The sequence below is a fragment of the Nomascus leucogenys genome, chromosome 15 (genome assembly GCF_006542625.1).
Source record: "Nomascus leucogenys isolate Asia chromosome 15, Asia_NLE_v1, whole genome shotgun sequence".
NCBI classification, from domain to species: Eukaryota; Metazoa; Chordata; class Mammalia; order Primates; family Hylobatidae; genus Nomascus; species Nomascus leucogenys.
In genome coordinates this window covers 19105473-19132928 of record NC_044395.1, presented here as the reverse complement: position 1 = coordinate 19132928, position 27456 = coordinate 19105473, and the positions used below count along the sequence as shown (strand labels likewise).

Here is a 27456-nt window from a genome sequence, read left to right as displayed (position 1 = left end):
GACTTAATCACCCCCCAAAGGCCCCATCTCCTAATACCATCACATTGCGGGTTAGAATTTCAGCATATAAACTTTGGGGGCACACAAACATTCAGTTTGAAGTACCCAGTAGCTGTACAGAAATAGAGCCCACCCCCAAACCCCATCCTAGAGAGGCTGCAGGTGGAGCTCAGAGCTGATCACGGGAGATTTGCAAGGGCAGGTCATTGTGGTTAGTCGACGGACATTCGAGAACACATTTCATGCTGAGTCTGTGGGTAAAAAAATACTTCCCTATGAGCTGATTTTAGTGCTGCAATGGACCTCATCTCTGTGAGTCAAAAGGTCATCCTCCGCAGCCATCATGTGACTGCAAATCAGAGAAAAGTGGAAACAACGGACCTCCAGAAGTAATTTTATACACCTCCTGCCTCTATTGCATTAAATCCAATAGACTGATAGCTAATGATTATTGAGCACTCATTATCTGCAAATACCATGCTAAGAGCATTATCTTATGCATTCCTCCCAACAACCTTCTGAGCTTGTTCTCAGTTTAGCAGGCAGGAAAACTGAGGCCCAGAATCACTCATCAGGTTGACAGAGCTGGATGCCAGTTCAGCCTTAGCTGGATTCCCAAGCCAAGCCTCCTGCCCACCATGGTCTGCGGCCTTCTGCAATGTGCTAAAAGTCCACAGGGTGCCTCAAACTGTTGGTTTCTAGATGCCCCTGGCAGGACCATCTCAATCAGGACATTGCCATAAGCAGCTCTAGGGAGCTGTCTCCTGCCTCCCTTGCTAATAAGTCCCAGTGTCCCATCACCCAAGCCAATAGAGTGATCCACTAGCACTACAATGCAGGCTCATTTATATTTTACATAGTCTAGTGGGCACATTAAAAAATTAAAAGAAACAGATATCCCTGTAACACATGCTGTCTACATAAATGATCACATTACAATGGTACTTCAGTGCATAGAAAAAAATCATTCAAACGGAATCAATTCATTGATACTGATATTGCCAGTGACGTGTTTTTAATACTCGAAATGACGCATGTTCCCCAACACACGTACTATAGCATAGCAATAACATTTCATGGGATGTGATGGTTAAAGTGAAATGTGGTTCTATCAAAACAATAAAGCTGTGTTGAATGCAAAAATAGTTTACACTGCTTTCAATTTTTTTTTTTTTTTTTTGAGACAGAGTCTCGCTCTCTCACCCAGGCTGGAGTGCAGTGACGCGATCTCAGCTCACAGCAAGGTCCGCCTCCCGGGTTCGTGCCATTCTCCTGCCTCAGCCTCCTGAGTAGCTGGGACTACAGGTGCCCGCCACCATGCCCGGCTGATTTTTTTTGTATTTTTTAGTAGAGACAGGGTTTCACCATGTTAGCCAGGATGGTCTCCATCTCCTGACCTTGTGATCCTCCCGCCTCTGCCTCCCGAAGTGCTGGGATTACAGGCATGAGCCACCGTGCCCAGCCACTGCTTTCAATTTTTAATTTAAATTAAATAAAATTAAAATTTCACTTTCTCAGTAGTGCTAGGCACATTTCAAGTGCTCAATAGCTGCCTGTGTCTTGTGGCTACTGTGTCAGACAGTGCAGGTTGAGCATCTACCCAAAATTCATCATGATGGAAATGTACTTTCCATGTCTTGAACAAAGAGAAGAGAAGTCACACTGGAGCAGAGGGTCTGTGCAGAGGAGAGGTGGAGAAAAAGGCTGGGATGGTGTGAGGGGCTCATAGGAGAGGGAAAGCACTGTCGATTTTTGAAACGGAAAACTGTATGATGAGAATGGCGCTTTAAGAAGATTCGTCTGGATGCATCGAGCAAAGTGGGTGGTAGGGACACAGATTAGAAGCAGGAAGACCAAATGCATGGGGAGGGGAGATGATGAGGCCCTGAACAACAGTGAGGGTGGCCAGAAAATGAAAAAAAAAAAAAAACCTGAGAAACATTATGAAGAGTTACTATGATGAGTCAGTGAATGAATAAGGGGAACAAGAAATGGGGAAGAGGCGAAGATGACCCTGAGGTTTTAAGCCTCAGACAACGGAAAATGGTAACACCACTGATAGAAACAGGGAAGTCACAGGCAGGCATGCTGGGGCTGGGCAGGGTGGGGTGGGGGCGGAGGAGGAGATGTAGGATCAGTTTTGTTTTGAACAGGCTGATTTTGTGGTAATCTCTTCCATGGTTTCGCCTCATTTTTTTTCTGTCCTTCCTGACTTTTCCTCCTCTCTCTTTCTCGCCCCCTCCTCCCTTCTTTCCTCTTTGTATTTTCCCCTTTCTTTCCCGCCCCCTTCTTCTCTTGATTGATCACTTATCATGCACTAGAGACAAATAAGTTTAATGGGCATTTCCCAGGCCTGAGGAAGAACCATTGGGAGGGGTCGGGGGCACGTCTTTGTCAAAGACAACAAAATAAATAAAACGTCCCTTTTTGCTGTTCCAGGCATAACTGTTGGAATCTGGCCTGGTGTGGGGAGTGGAGGTGGCACATGAAAGGAGAGCAAAAACAGTTCATGTGTATTGACTGCATGTGTCAGGCACAGTGCCAAACATTTGTGACCAGCATCTTACTCAAGGGTGTTAATTCCCATTTAGCAGGTGCGGAAAGTAAGACAGGGGCGTGATAAAGTGCCTTACCTAAGGGAACACAGCTGCTAGGTAGTGGGGCGGGATTTTACTTGCACAGTGTGTCTGAGTATCCACCATGAGCTAAGTAAAAGGGGCAGTCACCTTCCCTTCTTGAGGGGTACCTCACCTCTCCAGATCTTTCTGAAAGGCAGGGTCTTCGAAGCCCCTGGGAGGGTTTTCCTTCCACAGGTGGGCTTAGTGACCCAGCAGGTCCTGGAGCTTATGTGAGAAGCAAAAGACCTCTTTCCTCCTCCCAGTAGAAGGGAAGGCAAAATAGGAAACATACTCCTCGAGTAACTTTCCTCATTGTTAATCAGGTGACTGCTCCCAGGGATCTGTTTGTCTGCTGTAAATGCTGTGTGTTGATGGTGTTTTTCTAATATAGTCACCCACCTGCAAGTACATCCCAGTAAAAAAAATGGCCCTTAAATGAAATAGGAGACGGGGGGGAGGCGATGGAGGGAAGAGGAGATGGGAAATATTGTACTGCTCCTGTACAACAGCTCAAGGGATTTACTCTAGGCTGTCCGCACCAAGTGAATATTGCTTATTCATGTGCAATCTAATCCTCCCCTCTGCCCAGAGGCTGAGGGCAGCAGGGATGACCTGGTTGCAGAGGGACAAGGAGAAGATGGGAGGGGGTGGGGCTTTCCTATGAGTGCGTGCTTAGGAGGGCTAGTGTTGGAAGAAATTGTTACTTGAATGGCTAGGATGGGTGCAGGGGGCAATGGTGGGGAGGGGGTACATAGGGGATGAAGATGGAGGTGATCAGACACAGGACCCCAGGTGGGCTGAGGAAGTGGTGCGGGTTGTGTGGCTCAAACATCTGGGGTATAGGAATTCCAGGAACCCCTCCAGAGTGCTCCCTTGGGAGGACGGTTGAGCCGCGGATTGATGCACACTCCCAGGCAGAGAATGTCTTAATAACCCACTCGGCGGGTGATGGATTATCAGAGGAGGAGCGGCCGAGCTCCGGCTTGGCCACCCCGAAGCTCCGACTCGATAACATGTGATAATTCACTCAGGGGCACAGGGAAGGAGAAGATTTCCCAACTGCGGCTAACCAATGTTGAAGACCTGAAAACAGCCACTTGGGACTGCTTTTATGTTCAGCTGTCGGCTTAGAAGCAAATGTCTAAGAGAACCTGGACACAGATCAAACGAATGTGCAGGGAACCGTATGCACTGCACACATCTGCTATTATGTCCCGCTGAGGGCCTGTGTGCCCAGCCTGCTCTCCTCCAGTCATACAGGAGGGGAGAATCAGGAAAGAGGAAGATCCCTCGTAAACACCTGATAGGGCCCATGCTGCAGCTGGCCTGGGTTTGTGGAGCAACTCTTGCACAGAAACATAACAGAGTGGTGGACCGTCACCTCTGTAGGGCACAGTGATTGAGTGGGAAAGACCAAATGGCCCTTTCTTTGACCTAGTGGAGGCCAAAGGGCTGGTGGCCAGAGGCCTGCTCTTCCCGCAAGGGGACTGGTCGTGGAGAGCCTGGGCTGGAGGAGAGCCCTGCCTTCCATGGGGGAGGGGAGGGCTCCCTAGAGCCATCAGGTGAATGGAAAGAAGACATTTTCCCTGGCAATCTGTCTGTTCTTCTTTTTCTCCACCTTCTACCAAAGGAATAACCTGCAGTATTTTTGTTTAAATCAAAAGCTGAGTTGGCTTGGGGGCTGGAAGCCTGTTGTTATTCTAACCATGGAAAGAGGTACGCTGCCACCTTCTTCAGAACAGAAGGTGTAATAAGAATAATAGAAACACCAGCAGAGATCATTACTGAATGTCTGCCATGTGCCATCACAGCCACACTTGATCCCCAACAGCCCTGGGCATGGGCATACTCCTCCCCCAACCTTAGAAACACTCATAAATACATTCCCCAGGATCAAAGAGTCTGAGAACTGCTACTGAAAATAAGCCCAGGTAGTTTCTGAGCAGAGGTGTGCTACTTTGGATTGGCTCTAGGTGAATTATTAATTTACTGATACCTTTATTGGCTGGCTTATAGCAGGTGGGGATGAGAAACAGTAAAGCAACTGTACAGGTGACAGGACATGCCTGACCATGAGGTTCAATACTGCAGCAAAGCCACGGAGGTGATCCACAGTAAGTTGTCCTCACAGAGATATTGCAGGCTGGCAAAAATACACAAGGAAGGTAAATAATATTAGACTCATTTTACCTAGGAAGAAACTGAAATTGAGAGAGGTGGAACAATTTTCCCAGAGTTACACAGCAAGTAAGTTCCAGAAGCAGGATTTGAACCCATGTCTGTTTGGTACCAAAACTACACATCCCAGCTCAGAGAAAGGCATTTACAACACCATCCTGAATACAAGGGAGACATTCAGCCCAGCAGAATCCACACTTTCTGATAAAGATTGCATTGGGGATGAATAACAATAGGGAATTGTTCTATTGCTTCTAATATAAAGTGTCTTTATAGTACTGGAAGGTCATTTCCTAAACCAATTGCTCTATTTTTTTCTTTTTTTTTTTTGACTAAGAGTCACAGTTATAGTCTCTAAGAGACAGAGGGGCTCTTGGAGGTGATGTAGTTCAAGCCCTTCTATTTACAGAAGGAAAAGAGGGCCAGAAAGAGGGAACAGGATGCTCAAGATTACATGGTGAGTGTACACAGCTAATGCATGGTTGAGTCCAGAGTTCAGAAATTCGGACTCTTAGGCCCAAGTTCTTCCCACTGATCCCTGAACTTTCTTGCATCTTTGGGTTCTTCCTGTCATGAATGGCATGTGGAAATCTACCCTAACCTCTCTTAGTATAAAGAAGAAACTTTCATGACACAGTTTCCTACTCTCTCACTACTTATTCCCCTCTTCCCACTCGACTAAATAGACAGATGGCTTGGTACCAGTACAATCTACCTTGAGTCAAGGAAGGGGGCACACATTTTAAACATTCTTGGGCTATAAAAATATTAGCATTAGTTTTAAAAAAGGCATCTTCAAGACGTACATAAAACTATTCATGTTGAGTAGCCCTTGTCTGGAATGCTTGGGATTAGAAGTGTTTTGGATTTCATTTTTTCTTTTGATTTGGTGATGTTTGATTAAACATACTCATTCGGCATCTCTAATCCAAAAATCTGAAATCTCAAATGTGCCAATGAGCATTTCCTTTGAGCACCATGTTGGCACTTAAATAGTTTTGGATTTTGGATTTTCAGATTACAGACACTCAACCTATAGTAATTAAGACAGTGCTATATAGGTGAAATGCCCACAAATATGCCAATCAAATGTAGTACAGTCTAGAAACAGACCCACACACATTCAGTAGCCTCATTTATGATAAAGATGACTCTGCAATGTTGTGAGGAAAGGATGACTTTTTCAATAACTTTTTCAATAATTTTTGGAACATAATAGAAGGATGTCTTCGTGACCCAGGGTATATAGAGCTTCTTTCAACGGGATGTAACAAGCCCAACCATAAGGGAAAATTTGATTAATTGAACTACATTAAAATTGACAACTTCAGTTAATCAAAAAGCATAATTAAGAAGCAAAAAGACAAGTTTACAGAGTATGAGAAGACACTTGCAAAATGTATCTATCAAAGGGCTCATATCCACAGTGTAAGAAAAAGGCAAATAATCCTATAGAAAAATGGGCCAGAAGACTTGAGCTGGCCTTTCTCAAAAGATCTCCAAGTGATCAATAAACACATGAAGAGGTGGTCAAGCTTTTTGGTGATCAGGGGTTTGTGAGTTAAAACCACAGTGAAAAATCACTGTTTTTTCTTTTTTCCTTTTTTTTTAACAGCATGGCTAAAATAAGAGAAAGACAGACAATATCAAGTATTGGTGAGGACGTGAACAATCAGAACTCTCAAATGCTAGGGAGGAGTGTAAATTGGAGCAAACATTCTGGAATACAATTTGGTAGTACTGAAACAGTACTAATATAGAACATACACATATCTTATTAGCCGGCAATTCTACTCTTAAGTTTAGAGCCAACAGAAAAGTGCACACACGTGTACCAACTGACACACAAAAGAATATTCAGAGCATTTTAGTAAAAGCTAGATACTGGAAACAACCCAAATGTTCATGAACAATGAAATGGATAAATAAATTGCATCTATCCACACACTGGGATAGTGTATAGAAGTGAGAATGAGTGAGCAATAACCAGGCTGCAATGCAGATTAATCTCACAAATATAATGGCAAGTGAAAAAAAAAAACATGTGACAGAGAACATACTGAATCCATTTATACAGAAGTCATAAGCAAGTACAGCTAGCTAATCCATAGTGTTGGAAGTCAGGATGGCGATCATCCTCAAAGGGATATGGTCAATGGGAAGGGGTGGAAGGGGACCTCTTGAGGGCTGGGTGCAAACTTTCTATTTCTTGGTCTGGTTTCTGGTACATGGATGTGTACATCTGGTGAAATTCATTGACTTGTACACCTATGTTAAATTTCAAGAACACGTGTCTTCAATTTTTTTTTCTGTTGCAAAATGGAAGTGAGGAGAATTGAGAGTAACATCTGTTTATACCTACTTCAGGGCTGTCAACGTGCTGGGTATTTATTATACAGATGGTAACTCATATAATCCTCTCAGTCATCCCATGGCATAGGTGTTAGGTCCTCTACTTTACAGAAGAGGAAACTGACACTCAGAAAGGGTCATTGTTCAAGTCCTTACCCTTAGCAAGTGCTGGAACCAGATCTAACCCTAATCCAGGTTTGTCTGGGTCCAGAGCTCATCCTTTTTCCTTCATATCCTGTTGTTTTCGAGGAAAGAGCACTAGCTTTAGAGTCAGAAAATCTCATTTTGAATCCTAGTGCTACCATTCACACGGTACGATCTTAGGCAAATCACGTAATTTGGTGTGTTCTTAATCTCATTTTTCGGGGAATTTTTGTGAGGTGGGGAGTGGGTGGTACCAGGAAAGGGATCTGGCAGTGTGCATAAAGCATGTAACAGAGCCTGTGCTCAGCAAGTGCGCAGTACTTTTTGGTTCATCCAAACCCTACTAGGCATGCGTGCCCTTCCTAGCAGGGGTGTGGAGTTCGAAGCAGAATTCACCATGCCCCTCTCCCTCGTGTTGCCGTTCTAGTAAAATCAGATGAGCATGAACATCAAGGGCAACGTTGGTGGGAAAAAGAGCACTGTTCAGCCTGAGGGTGTGTGTGAAAGTGGGCAAAAGGCCTTGCTTTAGAGTTGAGGGAGCTTAGGGGCCAGTGCAATACAAATGAATTGCAAGTTTGTTGTTTTAACACCAGCTGGCACAGCTGAGTCCATTTTCTCCCCTTGGGTCATCTCCTGGATAAGAGAGGGTGGGAATGTGGAGAAAAGAATGTCCAAAGCCTGTTAGAATCACTTTCTTAAAGACAGCGGGTTCTGCAACCTTTTTTCATGACAGAACTGAGCTAAACTTTTTTTTTTTTTTAGTCCTCTAAGAATTGTCAGGAAAGTGGATGGAAGGTAAATAGCATCTGTATTTGTTCGGCCGGTTGTCACCTGTCCCTATGTCTCCTTATGTCTGCTGAGGAATTGGGAACTCCTTGAGGGTGCGGGGAGGGCTGGGGACCTCTAGATATGCCCTTCAGGGCAGGACATACAGATGGCATTTTATGTGAACTTATGGCCATGGTCGTGTTCTGTACGTGAGGCGCATGGAAAAATAGGTGCTAGTTACTTGCCTGGCTAAGGTTGAAAGAGTTATCCTTTTGTGTCCATGGCTAAAAGACCTTCTTCTCTTTGAAAGGTGCAAAGATCGGCACCATGGGCTGGTAGGGGAAAGCAAGCGTTTTAGGAGGAGACTGGGGAGCAGTGAGCGGAGCCAAGGCCCCTTTGCCAGCCCCCAGCCCACCCCTCCTCTTCACAGAACTCTTCATTTCTCTGTTCCTAAATTGTACACATTGATCTGCTGTGTACAAAGTTGCAAAGCAAGTTGGCAGGAGTACTGGAGTGTATCAGGTCTACCAGGGAATAAATATACTTGGGTTTTTAGTTTCAATGAGCGGAGAGTTGGGGAGTGGCTTGACAGCCGTGGAGAGCCCAAGCGTTGGTTTCCCATCAGACAAGCCCCTTTGGAGGTTGGAGCTGTGAGTCAATGCCAGCTCCTGGGTCCCTGCCCCTGGGGACAGGCGTCCTCACCCATGCTGCTGGCCTGCCACTTCGGAGAAGAGGCATGGGTGGCTAGGCTGCGGGGAGGAGAGTCTTGAACACGAGTCTACCCTCTGCTCATTCAAGGCCTTGTCACTAAGGTAGGAGCCTTTCTAAGCGGAAGGAGAGAGGCCAGGTTCCCTGGAGACAGACTCTGGCCCGAGGATCTGGGCTTTTCACAGCTGAGTGACCTGGGTACAGCCTGTATCCGATGCTTCCTTTTCTGATATTAATATCTTGATTAATTCCAGACCAATTGTTCTTTTTTAAAAAAAATTTCCTAGCCTTTGGAAACCACCTACTCTTCTCTGAGAATGACTTTGATTGAAGTTTGAAGTTTTAAGGTTCAGCTGTTTTCAAGTTACTTGTTATTAGAAAATGTAGCAATTTCCCCCTAGTAAAGAAGGAAAAGGTCCTTCCTCCGGTCTTTCCCTCCTCCCCTCCCCCATCCCCGTCTCCCCGTCTCCTGGTGTGTCGTAACTTTAAAAAGGCCTGCAAGATATAGTTATTTATTCTTCTCCATCCTTCCCTCAACTCGATTTTGGGCGGAGGCCAAAACTTGGGGGAAACAAAGAAGCAGCCATCCGAACAGTCTCCTTCAAAGCCCGATCATGCTGCCTTCCTGATGCTGTAGTCTGAGGGTCGGCCGGGAGTAGGGGATGATGAGATGGGGGGGCACGGGGCATGCTGAGCACCCGCCAGTGCGTGGGCCGTCCTCAGCCCGTGCCGGCACTGAGTGGTTATGAAAGACCCTCTTGTTTTGGGAGGCAGTCAGTCCGGAGGGAGCCTCCTCGGAAGGTAATTGCCTACTCCCAGGGTTGGCCTTGCTGAAATTTATAGCTCCGCTCAATAAAGCTATTGTGCGGCTCCTTAGAAAGCCATGGGGGTGGATTATTGCTTGGGAGCCAGGAGACATGGAACCCATACAGGGCCAGGGTCCCCTGCTGGGGCACGCACAGGCTGAGAGGTTGGTGTCCCCACCCCTCCCGCATCCTCGGCTGTGCCTCTATTCAGAAGGAGGCTGCCGGTACCCTAGTGCTCTCTGGAATGCTGAGCAGCTTGGCCCCGGATCTTGCTCCTGCTCCAGATGAGATGGGGAGGCCCTGGGAGGGAGGTCTTGCTTGGAAAGGATGGATGTAAGGGGCTGGTCCCCAAAAGAGAGCAGGAGCTCTTTCTGCCAGCCCAGCTGCACTTCATTAATGAGTCAAGCCAGAGGTCTAACCAATCCGTTGCTACTGGGACTTTCGTTTTTCTCCCCTGATTTATTTTATTGCTATTCTGAGAGGTAAGCATACACATACACCTCAACAACTCCAAGGCATAATGACAAAAAAAAAAAAAAAAAAAAAGATTGGTTTCAGAAAGCTGGGGAGGTCAGAGCAAAGGCCCCAAAGCCTAACCTGGAATTTCCCTGGGGGGGCGGATTAAAAGCAGTTGAGCCCCAAGCAGGGATCACCCTGGCTCACCTGACTGATCCCTCGCCTTCAGCCCCCCTCAGCTCGGCTGCAATCTTCTTAGGAGAGCGGAGCTGAGTTCAGGAGGCCATGCCTGGAGCAAGCAGCTGAGAGGCAGAGCAGGCCTGTGCTAGGAGAGGCTGGATGATGGGCCCAGGACAGCCCAAGGATTGAATGCAGAGGCAATGGGAAGAGGGGCAGATAGAGAGGACCTTGGTGACTCGCAGCAGTGGAAATTTGAGTTTAGGTGGAGGGTGGGATGAAGGACTCAGTCCCAGCTCCATGCATTGGCCAGGCAGGGTTGCGAGGTCTCTGCTCAAAGGGGTCCTTGGGATGGGTGTGGGAAGAAGCCTGTAGGTGGCCCCAACCAGTTCAGAGACACTCTGGGAGGCCGAGGCCTGGCAGGAACTCAGCCCTTCTTAGGTCTTGCCATTATCAGCACTTATTTGTCCCTTGCCTCAACGAGGCTCAAATTAATCACTCCTGCCTCAAAATTAAAAAGGAAAAACTATAAACAGTCCCACTGATTCGTGAGTACTTTTCAGAGCGGCTGCAGCAGCTGCCCAATGGGAAGTCGCAAGGCATCCCAGCTGGGAGTTCAGGCAGAAGTGGCCTGTGCGTGTAAACACCTTGTCCTGTGGCCGATTTTGGTGTTGTAAGGGGTATATTTGTTAAATTCCAGTCGATATTCAAGGGGCCCTGTGTTTACTCCATTAGGAAACCAGATAGAGCTAATCAATGCTAGAAGGACTCTAGTTAACTCCTAAGGGAAGGCAAATACAAACAGTGGCATTCAAATCGATGTAAAATTCCCCCCACTGCACTTGGGTAGGTGGCCGCCAACAGGCCCGTGCAGCAAGCCTGGGCTGACAGCTGGAGGCAGGCTCTTTCCTGGGTGGGGCTCAAGATTGGATAAAAGGCCTCCTGGAAGTCAGGGCTCTGCTGGATTCTGAGGCTGGCTCAGGTTGCATAGTACCTGTGGGACTTGGGCAAATCAGCTGGCCCCCCGACCCTCAGTCTCTTCATCAGAGGGGTAACCACTCATGTTGAAATGAGATGAAAAGTTCATAGAGGGCTTTCATTATCTTGCCTGATATTCACCGCCCTTTGAGGTGGGCATCATCATCATTATTTCCATTTCACAGGAAAGGAAAATGAAGCTCAGAGACCTTAAATAATGGAACTGAGGCCACACAGCAGATAAACAGCTGCATCTAAATCCATATCCTCTGACTCCAAGCCACACATGCTTTTCCCTAGGTCATACCATTCCTTGAAGGACTTTTGCATGGCATTAGTGCATATCATCTATCCAACACCCAGAGGTTGTTATTACTATTACTACCATTTTACCAATGAAAAAGTAAAGCCCGAAGTTCAGAGATGCAAGGGTCCAAGGGCCTGTAGATTATGCAAGTCCCAAGCGTCAACACCCTGCTTGATCACATCATATCGCATCTGTCAAGGGAGGGACTGGGAAGAGCTGATATCTGGTGTCTTTTCTACGTCAAACATACGGCAATGCTTTAATTTTCTTTCCTAACCTCACCTTATAGGATTTTTTCCTTTTGTACCAGTACAGTCACAAATCAAAGTCAAGTGGCTCTACATGAGAGAGCAGGGAAACGTGGAGAGAATGAGCCCAGTCTGGTGCTGAGAGAGTGGCTCTCTCAGCTGCCCTGCACCTGCCCTCCCTGGCTCAGGAATATTCCTCTCTGGTCCTGGGGACAATTCTTCAGAGGCAGCCATTCCTACGACTGTTCTTCTTAGTTTGTCTACAGAGATCATCCACAGAGTTCAGCTATCAGCTACCTGCGATCCTGGTTGGATACCAGATCCAGGGCTACGTGACCCTTTATAGCTCCCCAAGACCAGGGTTGTGCGTTTTACCAGTAGCCAAAGATGGCTCCGTAGGGTAAGTTCACTGTCAAGTTAAACTCTGCTTGACTACTATTGTGGACATTACTGAATTTGTGTCTCTTTTTGTGGGGTGCTGGTTAGTTCGGCCCAAGCCTCAGGGGAGATCTTCCAAGGATTTACTTGAGAAGAGATTTCTCCCTCTCCTTTGAAAAGGGAATGGCCAATATTGCCCTTCCTCCTCAACATTACTTCCCAGTGTTCATTTTTGTACCCTGCATAGTGAGCCTGGAAGAATTAGCAAAGGCTCCCTGATTATTACGGATAGTTCTTACTTTGATGGGTTGTTTTATATAAAGTTTACAGATAGTGTCCACCCATAGTATCTCATCTAACCCTCAAAATCAGCGTGGGGTACACGGTTACTTCTGTTTTTGTCCTATATATAAAGAAACTGGGACCTAGAGGGTCCAAGGGATTTGTCTAAGGTCATGCACTGAAAGGGGGCAGAGCAAAATTAGAACTCAGACTCCCACCTCCATCCAGACCTTTCTTCACATACTCAGAGATGTTCTTCTGAGTTCGTCCTGCTTTGAAATACTGTAAAGATGGAGTGCAGTTCTTCTGGGAACGGTGGTGTCCTGGTGGTCCACTTCCACCTTATAACAGAAGCAGCTGTGGCTGAAGACGTGAGATTTTAGGGTCTCTCTATTCCTAGAACGTGGGACAATGCTGCTCACACAGTAGGCCCCCATAAATGTTTGATGTGTAAATGAGCGAATGAATAATTGAATGAGTAGATCTCAGCTTTCTCGATTCCTAGTCAGATTTGCCTCACACTACACCACTCTGCTTCCTGCACTTTCATTGATGTGAAAATCTAAAATCAGTTTTCAGACCTTAAAAAAAAATAAAAATAAAAAGCCAATGGACCTCTTGCTGAGTGGAAATGCAAGAAGCAGGTTTAGGAGGTGGGAAGAGGAAAGAGATTTTCTACGTGGAAGAAATTGAAGCAGGGACACGTTTGCACTGCAATTGAGGGACACCCAGCCCAAGGAGCTGTCCTTGATGGCGTCCCTGACTCCTGATCTCTGGGCAGGGGAGGCGAGAGCCAATCCCATCCCTTCTGCTGTTGGACACGTAGGACTTTGGCCTCCAGCCAGAACCCATGCTTCAGAACAGGGGAGGACCACTAAGCAGGAAATGTGGCTGCCTCATTCACAACCTCTTCTGAATTTCATTTGTGACAAACCCCTCTTCATAAACCTCAGAACTACCCATCGTCACTGGGGTGAGGGACGCAATGCTGCTGAGAGGGAAAAACAATTAGAAATACAATTAGTGTCATAAAAGCTGGTCATAAATATTGGAGTTCTCTCTCTGGAGAGGAGGGACAAGATGACAGCTCACAATTCCTTGTATTGACAAAAGAGGAAACAGTCCATGAAACTGGTCATTTGCCTGGGTATTTTTATCTATCGGATCCCAGAGTAGGAACAAGGGAAGCATGAATGATTGGATTAGCTGCCCAGCCTTTATGTGCTTTTGCAGCATCAGCAATATGCAATTACTGCAACCCACACGCAGACGTGGCATGCACACATACACAACATACACACACACACACACCAGCGTAGGAGGAGACCCTCACATGCAGTTAGGCAGAGACGACTGCGGGCTCGGACACTCCCATCCCACAACAGACAGGGATGAACTCAGCAAGTTCAGATGTAGAGGAAAATGAGTATCCTTCCCTCCGAGTTGTTTCTCTTCATTCCTGGAGGAGAATGACAGAGCCAAAGGCATCCTATAATACCCCTTCTCTCTCTCTCAAGGGCCTGAACCCCTTGTGATGCCCTTTGAGTTGGTGTTGTTTGTGCCTTGGCCTTTCCTTCCAAGAGTCCATTTGGTTGTTCCTTGGGTGGTCTTGGCTCTACTACGTGCTCGATGTGGCAAGGCCTGTTCATTTGGCAGCCCCAAACTCTCCAGTGTTTAGCTTCTCTGTTTCCATTTTCTGCAACTCCAGGGCAACTTTAGGCCCCCTGGTGGGGCTGGTGGGGGTTGAGCAGGGCAGGGGGTGAGTATGAGGGCTGCAAGTTCCCCGTAGTATTTGGGACAGAGGCCCCCCTCCGCAGGCATGTACGACCACCTGGCACCTATGCCCACCAGCAGGAAGCAGAGCTCCCCTTGCTGGGGGCACTGTGCCAGCATGGCAGATGGGCATGTGTGTCAGCTGCCAAGGGATCTCCAATAAGATCCAAATAGGTCTGCATTTTTGGAGGGCAGGACATTCTCTCCTTTTGCTCCTCTTCTTACATACAGGACCAGCTGATGAAAAACCATCTATCTCATATTGCCTTGGTTTCTCTGTGCATCTGATTCCACTTGCCCCCATTATTGGCCTTTCAACTTTTTCCTTAGTGGGGAGGATGAAAAGATAGATAGAATGCATATACCCTTCTTCCACTATTCGCATATATCTCCATATGTTCTGAGGATGTGCACCTCTGTACTGAGAAGCATGGAATCCTGAAATCTGCCAGCTGAGGCATTTCTTTCTCTCTCCTGACAAATGATCATGCAGTTTCAGGTTGATTACTGGAAAGTGGTGGGAAGCCCACTGCCTCATGGGCAGTTCCTCCTTTGTTGGCTAATAGTTGTTGGACAATTTTATTCTATAATACAAAATTTGCATCCAGATTAATTCCAGCTTTGCCCTGGAGCAACTGAGAACAAATCTGCCTTCTCTTCCCATATGACAGCTCTTCAAATATTTTAAACCAATGTTCACATCCCTGAAGAGTCTTTCCTTCTCCAGGCTAAGTATTTCCTGTCCCATCAATTCCTACACACTTTGAGTGACAAAGAGTCCAGATTACTTGTCAGGATTGTATAGTGGATTTTTGAAATAACAGGTGCTGAATTCATATAGACCTGAGTTCTAATCACCCTCATTCACAGGGGTTGACTGAATGGAGACTTGGTGGTCATGGTCTTAGCTGTCATCAATTACAATTCAATTACCTGGATTGGATTAAACAGCATTTACTGAACTATTGCTAAGTGGTAAGGAACCTATTCTTATTAAAATGACTATTATTTATATTTTGGAAATTAAAAAGCAGGTACATAGAGGTAGCCTAGCTTCCTTTGGGTCATACAGCTAGTCTATGACAAAGCAAGGAAAAGTGGCGGCTTTTGAACCTGTGGCTTTTGTTTCCAAGTCAAGCACACTTCCACGACCAGCACAGTTGCTACACTGGAGACTGAGCGGGGAATTGGAAATGCATATGGTGTGCGTATGTAACTATAGACTTGTACAGCAAAAAGTTGAAGACTAGCCAACACCTGTCAACACAATTATTCCAAGAGCAGGGGAGAAAGTGGGCCAGGAGGGATGGAAGGGAACTTTCACTCTTTACTCTCTATACTCTTGTAGTGTTTGAATGTTTTTAAGAATACAATATATTCAACTAATTCTCGTGTATTTGAAACACACATAAGAGGGTTATCACTCAGACTGTACCTTCAAGTTGGTTAAAATCCAGTGGGTGAGTGGGTGAGCCAAAGTTACTCAAGAACAAAGAGAAGTCCCCATTGTGAGAGACAGTATAGTCTGGTGGCTAAAATAATGGACTTTGGAGCTCCAGAGTCCGGATTCCAGTCACAGCTTTATCTCTTCCTAATGCTATAATGTGTATAATGTAGACAAGTTAACTGATCTCTTTATTCCTCCATTTCTTCATTTATAAAATGTAGATAATAATTTTTAGTATGTATCATATAGGTTATTTCTGTCAAGAATAAAGAACTCCTTCCATTTTAAAGACTGAGGTATAATTTACATACATTAAAATTAACTCTTTCTATTGTACAGTTTATGAGTTTTGACAAATGCATAAAGTAATGTAACCACTACCACAGTGAAGATAGAGAAAAATTTCATCAATCTGCCAAATCCCCTTGGGTCCCTTTGTTTTCAGCCACTCTGCCACCCTCAGTCCCTGAAAACCATGAATCTGTTTTCTGTTTCTGTATCTTGCCTTTCCCAGAATATCTTATAAATGTAATATATATAGCCTTTTGAGTCTGGCTTCTTTCACTTCGCATAATAAATCTGAGATTTATCCATGTTGTTGTATATGTCAGTAGTTCATTTCTTTTTATTGCTGAGTAGGATTCCACTTATGATGTACTGCAGTTTGTGTACTCATCCACTAGATGAAGGACAGTGGTCTTGTTTCCAGTTTTTGGTGATTATGGATAAAGTTTCTATAAGCGTTCACATATAGGTTTCGTGTGAACATAAGTTTATTTTACATGGTAAATACTGCAAGTGCTACGTCACATGACAAGTATGTATTTAGCTTTATAAGAAACTGCCGGACTGTTTTCCAAAATGGCTGTATCATTTTGCATTTTCACCAGTAATGATAGACAGTTCCAGTTGTCCCATATTCTCCCAGGACTTGGTATTGTCATTTATTAATTTATTTATTTTTTAATTTTAGCCACATAAATAGATACGCAATGTATCTCATTATAGTTTTAATTTGTATTTTTTTCTTAAAAAAAATTTAAAAATAGAGACAGGGTCTCACCATGTTGCCTAGGCTGGTCTCGAACTCCTGGGCTCAAGTGCTCCTCCCACCTCAGCCTCCCAAAGTATTGGAATGACAGGCATGAGCCACCATGCCCAACCTTAATTTGTATTTCCTTAATAAATAAATAAATAATGTTGAACATCTTTTCATGTTATTGTTTGCTGTTTGTGTATCTTTGGTGAAATGTTCATTGCTTTTTTTTTTAATGTGTTGGTTTTTTCTTATTGTTGAGTTTGAAAGTTGTTGGTGTATTCTAGATTTAAGTCCTTTTTCATATACATGTTTTGGAAATATTTTCTCCAACGCTGTGACTTATTTATTAATTCTTTCAAGAGTGTCTTTTAAAGAGAAGTTTTTAGAGTTGATAAAATTCACTATACCATGGATCATGGTTTTGGTGTCATATCTAAGAGATCCTTACCTAACCTAAGGTCACAAAAGTTTTCTGTTATGTTTTCTTCCAAAAGTTTTATAGTTTTAGGTTTTATGTTCAGGACTATGTTTCATTTTGGGTTGCATTGTATATATGGTGTGAGGAGGTAAGGGTAGAGACCTCTGATACCACAGCTGCTGCTGGGCTTCCTGGATCCTCCATCTTCCCTTTGGCCATGCTCTTCATATTTTTAAAGATGTTTTATGTAATGCCTATGTTAATATTTACATTCCTGCCTAACTAGCTAGCTTCTGCTGTCCTGGGCATTTCTTTGACTGAAGTAGGATGGAGTTGCAGTCTTTCCATGCTACTCAGTAGCTATTTCCTACTCATAGCATCAAAGCATGACAAGAGCTGAAAGTTGCTTTGTGTGCAGACCTTGAAGTATAGACTCAGCAAGGGCTCCAGATGTTAACATTTCTACCCAAGATACCTGCTATGTTTGGATATTTGTCTCTTCCATACCTTATGTTGAAATTTGATCTCCATTGTTGGAGGTGGGAACTGGTGGTAGGTGTTTGGGTCATGAGGGCAGATCCCTCATGAATAGCGCCATGGTTGAGGGTGAATGAGTTCTCTCACCATGTGATCTCTTTGCACATGCTGGCCTCTCTTCCACTTTCTGCAGTGAGTTAAAGTAACCTGAGGTCCTTACCAGATGCAGATGCCAAATCTTGAACTTCTTAAGCCACCAGAATTCTGAGCCAATAAATCTCTTTTCTTTTTAAACTGCCCAGGCTCAGATATTCTATTAGAAAAACACGAAGTGGACTAAAACAGTACCCAAACAAGACTTAGATGCCTAAGCTTGAGCCAGAAGAAAATAGAATTATTAGAGTCTTTAACTTGAAAAGGTCCCTGGAAAATTTCTTTGTCCCTATTCCTTTGCCACTGGTCAGGATCTCACACAAATTGTCCCAGATAGAAGAGCCCCCAAAAGATTGGTTCCTTGGTTATTGTCTCAAGTGTCAATCTGGATTTAGGTATTTAGGTATTGGTATTTAGGCATGTGGTATCTATGAAGAGGCAGTTAGTTGGTGGGCAGAGGCAGGCTGTGGGATCAGGAAGAAACCAGAGATAGGGTGGAGATAGGATGGAGAGAATAGAAAACTGGAAATCCAAGCCCCTAAGCTCTCTCACACTCCAGTCATTCTAAACGTGAAGGGTGCTGCTCTGGGGCAGACACAATAGGGATCCTGGTATGTTTCCTTGGCTAAATTACTACGTGCCCTCAGGCTGCTGTTCCTTTCTGTGAAATGGGGGGACTAGTAACCACCGTCACTGCAACCATCTCCACCACCACCACGACCAACCTTTATCAGTGTTTTCTGTCAGGCTCTTCCTGCGCATTTTCTCATCCAATACTAACAATAACATGAGGGAAATGTTCTTATCATGTCCATTTTACAGATGAGGAAATAAAGGCTCAGTGAGGTTAAAAAATGTGCCCAAAGTCATAAATCCCCTAACGTCCCCCTGAAAGGATGAAACCATATAAGGGGAAGTCCTACCCACCACTCCTCCATTTTATAGATGATCAATACATACTAACAAAAGCATAAAGCTCAGGCTTCCTAACAGAAAATGCAATGATTTAGATCCATGGAATACAGCAAAGACCACTGACTTTCAGGGAGTTATGGATACTGGATTCTCAACCCAGAACTTGCTCTAAATCATCCAGAAACTTGAACTTGTCTTGTCTAGGACTTCATTTCTCCCTTGTTAAAATAAAGGCTCAGCTGAGAGGATTTCCCAGATTCTTCCAGGTGCTCACCTTCTGTGATTTTGTGGTTCTTATTTTCTTTGTCTATGCCTTCAGTTTCACAGAGAGATGTTAAATTGGATTAGAAGTTACCAGAGATGGACTCCATTGGTGTTGAGAGAAGAGTGAGAAGATGCAGGCCTAGTTTACATTGAAAGGGGCAGGATGAGGATCAGAACGATTTTTCCACTTGTTTCTGTTTCTCTGTATCTCACACATCTTTCAAGACTCTTTGTCTGGGAGGCCTTCCAGTACCAGCTTGGTAAATGGACTTCTTTGTAAATATAATCTCTGTGTGCAGCACAGTTTGAGCTGCATTAATTAATTCATTAGTGTACTTACTTATACCTGCCTTGTGCCAAAGTGGTGTTACGGTGGCTTACACAGATATGTGAAACACAGTGCCATAACACATATTATAAGGAAATGGGAAAGGAAAATAGAAGAACAAAGGAAGGAATGTCGCAGAGGATCATGAATGAGGCCAATCCAGGGATGCAGAACTTGAAGCCCCTAAACACCTACTACTGGCAGGCTCTGATTCAGAATCTAAAGTTTCTGGCAGCCAATCTGAACAAGGTAGCCCAGTCAGTCTCACAATTTACATTAATTTACAGTACCTGTAATATGAGAGAAGAAAAGGAAAGAAAGGAAGAGGGAAGAGAGAGAGAAAAGAAGGAGGAGGAGGAAGGGGAGAAGGAAGGAAGGAAGGAAGGAGGGAAGGAAGGAGCGAGCCCAACTATTCCTGATGCTGAACCAGAAAGAGCTTTTCCTGGAGTCCTTTCTAGGAGCTCTGTGTTACATGATGAACAGCATCCTCACCACCCTCACAGTAGACTGGCTTCTCATTCCTTGAGGCTGCTCCCTGTAGCATCATCCTTCAACACAGGCCAAACTTCAGCTCAGAAAAGCAGCTCCACAGGGGACCAGAAAGATATGGTCCGATAGCCAGGTGTCTGCTCACCTGGCTAAACCCTGAGGCCGTTGTTAATATTTCTAGAGGGATGGATGTACTGCATCCCCTTCAGGCAATCTTTCACATAGTTTGTCTCTCTCAGCTGGGTTATTGATGGACACTGCATCACAGTGAGTTTGAGACTGTATTCCCTGCCAAATACCTGAAGTGCAGCTATTGGGTTGCCAATTAAAGATGGACCCATATGCCTTACAAACACACAAACAGTTGAAATCCATCAACACCGGAGTAGGGTTGTCATTCTCTTAACGAAAATTATGAGCCTAACTAGGACCTACACCTGATGAGAGGGCCACCCCCTTGGCTCTGAGCTGAGCTGGAAGAGTTTGCAGGGTGTTTGATTGGCCTGCCAAGCCCCCAAGCCATGAGCGTCTGTCCTCCAGGGTGGATTGATTGCTCTGGGAATGGAGACCCTTGGATCTTGCCATTTCTACAATGAGAGGTTTTGTCTATAGGATCTCCAAGTTCCCCGCCAGTGTGAACACTGCTAATTCTAGAAGGAAACTGCTCCATGGGAGGAGGGCTGTTAAACAGAAAAGTCTGCCGTTGGAATGGTAAAATTGCTTGCCTTAGAGTTGTAGAGATCCATGCTGTCTGGGGGAAATTGGAACAAAGCTGCCTGGAGGCAGGGGGCTGGCCTGTGGCCTCTGGAATGCTTACCATGATGCGCTTGGTGGAGAGTATGTAGCTGGTTTATCTGTCTGTGTCTAAGTGTGCGTGGCCTGGCAACAGTTGTCTGTGTTCACTTGGGTCCACACTTCCCTCTTCGTGTGAAAACATGTGTATACACAAGTCCATCATTATTTTACTCCTCCCCAGTAGCAGCTGTGGCACTGAGAGCCCCTCTCCAGAATCTTTGCTGGGAAATGTATTATACAGCACAGTACTACCCTCATAAAAATACAATAAACAGCCCTGCAAGCGGTCAGCAAAGTAATGACTCTAACCCAGTGGTGTTCTTGGAGGGGCCTCTTTGGAAGCAAAGCTGAGAAGACAGAACCAAAATCTTTGGGGTGATTAGGTTTCCGGCATACAGAAACCTCTTAAATCATTGAGAGTCAGAAAGGACCTGGTCTTGAAATCATACATCAGGCCAGGCTGAGTATGCTCAGTAAGTAGGTATGCTCAATGAGTATGAGCCCCCAGTAAGCAGAGAGCTGGCCATGCGGTAGCACCTCTTTATATTCCTGCATCGCAGCTCCCCCTCCATGGAGACCCACCCTGACCCACATAAGAACACAGTTGTTACTTAGGAGGCACAGGGAGGCTGAGCTAGGGAGCTGATCTTCATGACTTAGGGGCCGGACCCTGCAAGTTTAATAGACGGTCTTTTGTCTGGAGGGTGCATGGGTGAGGGGTTCATGGAGTAGAAGGATAGCTGGGATAACTGAACAAAAATGTCTTTCACCTTGTGGGTCCTTGTCAAGGACCTAAAGGAAAATTTTGAACCCACTTCTTTCTAATTCTCAAACTGCCCTTTTCCCCCTTCTCCTCCTCCAGAGATGGGGCCTTGTGAGATGGTGAAAGATTGGCAGGAGGGGGGAGTGTAACTCATAAGAGGGGCAAGAGTAGGCTGACCTCACTCCCAGCCTTCAGCCTTCCCTGCTTCCTCTTAGATGGAGAGGGAAGTGGGGCCCTCCTGGGTTCTTCTGGGTTCCCGAGAGTCCTGGCTCCCACCTCCTTGCTTTTCCCTTGAGGGCTCAGTGGGAGGCCTCAGCTAAAAGGCTGATTCCTGCCAGGGCTGCCAGCAAGCCGGGCCAGGTAGCAGTTAAGGAGAATAAAAGCAATCAGGTAATTCTGGGGCTGCAGTGGCACGCAGACCTTCAGGGCATTTAGGGAAAGTAGATTAAGAAATCTTTTTCCAGATAAGAGGGCCCTGTAAAGAGGCCAAAGAAAGGGAAATACACCCCCCTTTGATCACAAGGGATTGTAATTACTCAGATATTGATTGGGATAATAAGTTTGCCAAAACTCTGGAGAAGGAGAGATATTCCTGCAGGTATTTTGCTTTTGCAGAATTTGCTGAGCTCTCCTGTGAAGTCAAAGTCAATTTGGAGGCCTAGGCCTGGCCCTGAAGCCCAGAAAATGGGAGTTGGAGGCCTTTTCCTCCTGGCAGGAGTTCATTGCAGGCCCAGGCTCACCACCCTCCCTCCAGGGGTTGTTACCACTATCATTATTAGCATGATCATTGCCATTATTAATAACCCTTGGGGCCTAATGGGGTTGAGTGTGCAGTGAGGAGAACTGAAGTCAGCCTCCAGAAGGGCATAAGGCCCTCAGCCTGGATTCCAGAATCTTCTTCAGTGGTTTCCTTACCTCTCTTCTAGAAGCCCTTTCTTTCAAATTTCCTCTGTACCATACCCCCAACTTGTGCATGTGTGCATACATGCACACACACACATGCGTACACACATGTGTACGTACCCTACCTACACTCCAGCCACCCTGATCTTCCCACAATTCTCACACATACCCACCTGTCACACACAGTTGTGGAATTAGAGCTTTGGCTTTAGGGTCAGACAGACCTGAGTTCAAATCCTGCTCTGCCACTTAATAGCCCTGCAGTCCTGAGCAAACCACTTCAACTTTCTCAGCCTCAGAGTCATTTGCAGAATGGGAATAATATTAGCACCTACCTCATCTCGCACAGTTGTTGAGAGGATTAGATGAGATGATATAAAACATTTTGTTCAGTGCCTGCCTTATAAGAAGTGCCTCATTTAAGTATTAGCTATTGCTTTTGTTATTCTACAGCCTTCCTCTGAGATTTTGCATGAATCATTGCTTCTGCAAAGTTTTCTCTCATCGTAGCTGTGACCCAAGGCTCTTTTCAATCTTTCAGGCCTAGCCACGATCTCAGCTCTGTCCCTTCTGGAATCTTCTCCTTTTGCTCCCAGTTGTCTGTATCTCTTATAGCTCTTAATCACAGTTTGCTTTGAGTCCCAATTTTGAACTTGAGGAGGACAGGGATTATATCCTCCTCTTTTTGTCTTCCTTACTCCAATTCCAGAGTTTAGCACTCTACACACCTTTATATATAGTAAGTGTGCAACACATTTTAGATTTTTTGTAATAATAGATATCATTTATTGAGCAATTATTATGTGCCTTTCTTTTTATATACATTATCACATTTAATCCTCATAACAATTCTATCATGTAGTTATCTACATGAAGCAATTATTCATACAAAAAAGGATTTCTTTTTTATAGATGTGGGAATTAAGACTCTGGAGAGATGAAATCATTTACTGGTCACATAGCTGATGAGTGGATGAGCTTTGTTCCAAACACAGGACTATCCGTTTCCAAAGACTGTGTATTATGTGCAACTAGGCTAAACCCAGCACATCTTTCATTGGTCATATCCTAACCCCCAGGTCGGCTGCACACTCAGCAACTTCCAGCTTTTAGCATGCTTTGGTTCTATGAATGGGAAATAGCTACTGAGTAGCTTGGAAAGATTGCAACTCCATCCTGCTTGAGTCAAGAAATGCCCAGGGCAGCAGAGGCCAGCCTAGTTTAGCAGGGATGTAAATATTAGCATAGGCATTATGTGAAAGGTCTTTAAAGGATATAAACAGCCTGGCCAAGGGGGAAGATGGAGGATCCAAGGAGTCCAGCAGCAGCCATAGAGTCAGAGACACTTTGAAGAATATGGTGTGATGAAGTGCCAGGAAGCCTTGCCTGTCAATGAAAGACTCTCTAATACATCTCAGCTGACAAAAAGCAGGGGAGAAGGTCAGTTCCAATAGAAAAAAATGCTGGTGAGAAACTGAGATTGAGGAGATAGCAGAAACTTGGCATTAGAGTTCCAGAAGTCCGGAAAGACGAGTGAAGGGATACATGAAAATAAATGATTGATAATACTGCTAATAATAATATTGATTGATAATGTGATTGCTAGGTGCCCAGCACCGTGCAGTGTAAGAAGGTGAGTAGCTGTGTAGCCATACACCATAGACATGATTATTTCAGAACCCAAGTTCACTCCTTTTTAATATTTCTTGACTGTTGATACTTAAAAGGACTCTCAACCTCATCTGATTCTTTCAACAAGCGTTTGCTCATATCTACTCTGTGCATGCCACTAGGATGTGCCCTGGGGAGATGGATGAAACTTGTGCTCTAACCTGGAGGAACTCTCAGTCTACTGGTGGACAAGGAGCATACATACCTACAATGGAGTGGGGTGTTTGTTATTAGAGATGTTTGTTACTATTAGTGTACAAGTGTTCTGGGAAATGGGAGGAAGATTTCAGAGAAGAGGTGGTATCTGAGTGGAGAATACTTTTAAGAATGGAAGGAGTTGGGTGGAGAGTGAGGGGAGTGCATTGTGAGCGAAGGTGACAGTTTCATAAAAGCTTGAGGCTGTGACAATATATGATATGTTCAAAATGGCTAAACGGGGACTCCTGAATGTCTAGGGTTGGGATATGTGAGAAGCTGCAGTAGGTAGAACCTGAAAGATATGGTGGGATAAGATAGTGAAAAATATTTCAAAGACATTGTTAAATCAATCATCATGTTTATTTATTGAGCATCTACTATGTGCCAAGTATGGAATCTGGCACTGGGACTACAATGACAAGTAAACCAGAGTTGGTCTCTGCTTCACCTGTAGGATGACCACATGTTCCAGTCTCCTTCTTGTCCTGGAATAATTATTAATAACATCTCCTTTTATTTTCAAAAGTGTTCCCATTTACACTATAAGTTGTATGATCATGCTACCTCAAAATTTCAGAAATACAAACATTAATCAATCAATGACCCAATATATAACTTCAAATTGTACTAGATGTTATGAAAGAAAGATGCAGAGGGCTATTACAGCAAGCATTGGAAAGCAGCTTCATTCTCCAAAGGAATTTATACTTCTCTGCCGGCAAAATAGAGACAGAAGGTTTTTAAGTTGGAGATCAGATCTTAGTTTTAGAAGTCATGGCATTTTTGTGCTTGTTGAAGATTTCTCTCTCTCTCCTCTCCCTCTCTCTCTCTCTCTCTTTTTTTTTTTTCAGAGTCTCTCTCTGTCACCTAGGCTGGAGTGCAGTGGCGTGATCTTGTCTCACTGCAGCCACCACCTCCTGGGCTCAAATAATCCTCCCATCTCAGCCTCCCAATTAGCTGGGATTACAGGTTCCTGCCACCACGTCCGGCTAATTTTTGTATTTTTTTTTTTTTTATAGAGATGGGGTTTTGCATGTTGCCCAGGCTAGTGTCAAATTTCTGGGCTCAAGGTGATTTGCCCATCTTGGCCTCCCAAAGTGCTGGGATTACGGGCATGAGCCACTGTGTCTGGCCCCTCTCTCTTTCTCTTTAATGTCTCCTAGTTATTATCAATAAGAATTGGAAAAAATCCAATTTTCCTCGTATAGCCTTTCACAGTGTAGATATATTTTTTTCATCAGAGTTGCAGAGTGAAAACTTTAAAGCAAATATGTCAGCCAAAGCTCACTTTCTGTTCTAGCTCTGCCTAGAGCCGGCTGCCTGACCCCGGACAAGTTACTTCTCCTGAGCCTTGGTTTTCTCATCTTTTATTTTTATTTTTGTTTATTTTTTAGAGATAGGGTCTCACTTTGTCACCCAGGCTAAAGTGCAGCGGTGGGATCATAGCTCACTGCAGCGTTGAACTGTTGGGCTCAAGAGATCCTCCTGCTTTCAGCATCCTGAGTCCCTGGGATTACAGGTGCAAGCCACCACTCCCAGTTCAGGTTTTCTCATCTTTAGGAAGGGAGTGGTCATTCCCACCTGCAGGGGTGGCTGTGAGGGCTGGAAATATGGTGAGTAAAGTGGCTAGTACAGTGCCAGCCACGTGGTAGGCATTCAAAAAACAGCACCTACTTTTGTTAGGTTTTCTGAGCTTGTGATTGTCTCAGAATGAGTGCTATGACTGGTGGAGAAATGCATTTGACAGAAGACACAACACTGTCTACAACAGGGGAGAGAGTGGAGGTCAGTGGGCAAGGAGGGGAAGGGAAAGGGCTGCAAGTGTTTCCGCCACTAGAAGGAAATTGGGTTGGAAAACAAACACCTGCCCTTTTTAGTTGAACTCTACATGGCCCTTAAGAACCAGAACCTACAGACCTGGTGCGCCAAGCAGAGTAAGTAAGAGGCATCTAATGGTGTACGCACCAAAAATCCAGACTGCCCTGCATAACCAGGACCTCCTGGGAACGTCTGGGAAAATCAGACAGTGAGGCTCCATCTTGCTTTTGTCTTCTCTTCCTCATTCCTCAGGCTTGTATATAACTCCCTCTGTGGGCAGAGGAAGGCCCCGATAGAGGGATGCGGGCAGACACTGCACTGAGTGAGCCTGAGAAGATGGGGACAGAGAGGGCTGCATGGGGTTGGAGGGAGGAGGAACCAGGAGCCTCCGCCCAGTGGTTATTTTGGAGCTAGAAGTGCTGTGACCACTTCCGTCCAGGTCTGGCTTGTGTCCTGACTGGGAGACCAGGCTGCTGGAGTCTGCATCTCATTTTATTTCTGATTTTTCTCTGGTGTTGTTCTGCTCTGTGTTGGTTTTCGAGGGCTGCCATAACAAAGGGCCAGATCCTGGATGGTGGTTTGTTTTCTCACTGCTCTGGAGGCTAGAACTCCAAGATCAAGGTGCTGTGAGGATTGTTTCTTCTGATGCCTCTCTCCTTGGCTTGTAGATGACCACACCCTCCCTGAGTCTTCACATGGTCTTTTCTCCATGCATTCTTGTCTGTGTCCTAATCTCCTCCTTTTATAAATGCCCATCATAATGGATTAGGGCCCACTCTAATGACCTCGTGTCACCTTTATTACCTCTGTAAAGACCCTGTCTCCAAATACAGTCAAATTCTGAGGTACGAGGTGTTAGGACTTCAGCATATGAATTTTGCGGGGATGCAATTTAGTTCATAACAGACAGCTGGGCAAGTTGCATCTTTGGTCTTCATCCCTCAAGAGAGGAAAAGTGGCTTGGTTGGCCTACTGAGCCTTTTTCCTTGGAGAGGAGTTGAATCAGGAGGCTGAAACAGCACAAATCCCTCTCTAAACCCTCTTGGCTTTACCCAGAGCCAATGGGTAATCCACTGCCTGCTTTGGGGTTCCTGGATGCTTCCTCTTGCCTCCTCAAGCCTGCTTTTAGGATCTGGGATCTGCTTTGTTTCTGGTGGAGAAATAGGTGTCTACTCTGAAATTACCTCTCTTTGGGACTGTTCAAATGTATTTGTCTTGTCTTTTGCAGACGTTCCTTTAACAGAAAAGAGCTCTCAGCCCAGAAAGATCCCATGCAGGGGGCTTGCCTACTGCAGGATAGGAGAGCCAAGGAAGTTGCCACTCTTTTTCCATTCACCCCTTCCTTCCTCTGCAGGGAAAGGCAGGAGACCACACCTGTGGTTGTGATATCACAGACACGCTGAGATCCACAAATGTGTCATTAGCCCACCAGGTTGGCACAGAATGGCTGCATCTGAAGGTGATTTAACACAGGTAGAACCCTACTTACTGATGGGCAAGCTTCCAAAGATTTGCTTGTAGCTTAGTTATTATGAATCAGGAGTGTTTTCCTCTCATAGAAAAAGTGTTAAATGCAGGGGGAGGTTTTCAGGGAACTCCTCAAAA

At 45.1% G+C, this 27456-nt stretch overlaps 1 long non-coding RNA gene across 1 annotated transcript; it reads right to left on the bottom strand.

Annotated features, from left to right (window-relative positions):
* Nucleotides 1–24374: 24374 nt before the first annotated feature.
* Nucleotides 24375–27201, bottom strand: LOC105737584. The gene is made up of 2 exons (XR_001113276.2): nt 25999–27201; nt 24375–25635 (listed from the first exon to the last, which is right to left on the bottom strand). It is a non-coding gene; the product is annotated as an uncharacterized LOC105737584 (long non-coding RNA).
* Between the last annotated feature and the right edge of the window lie 255 nt (nt 27202–27456).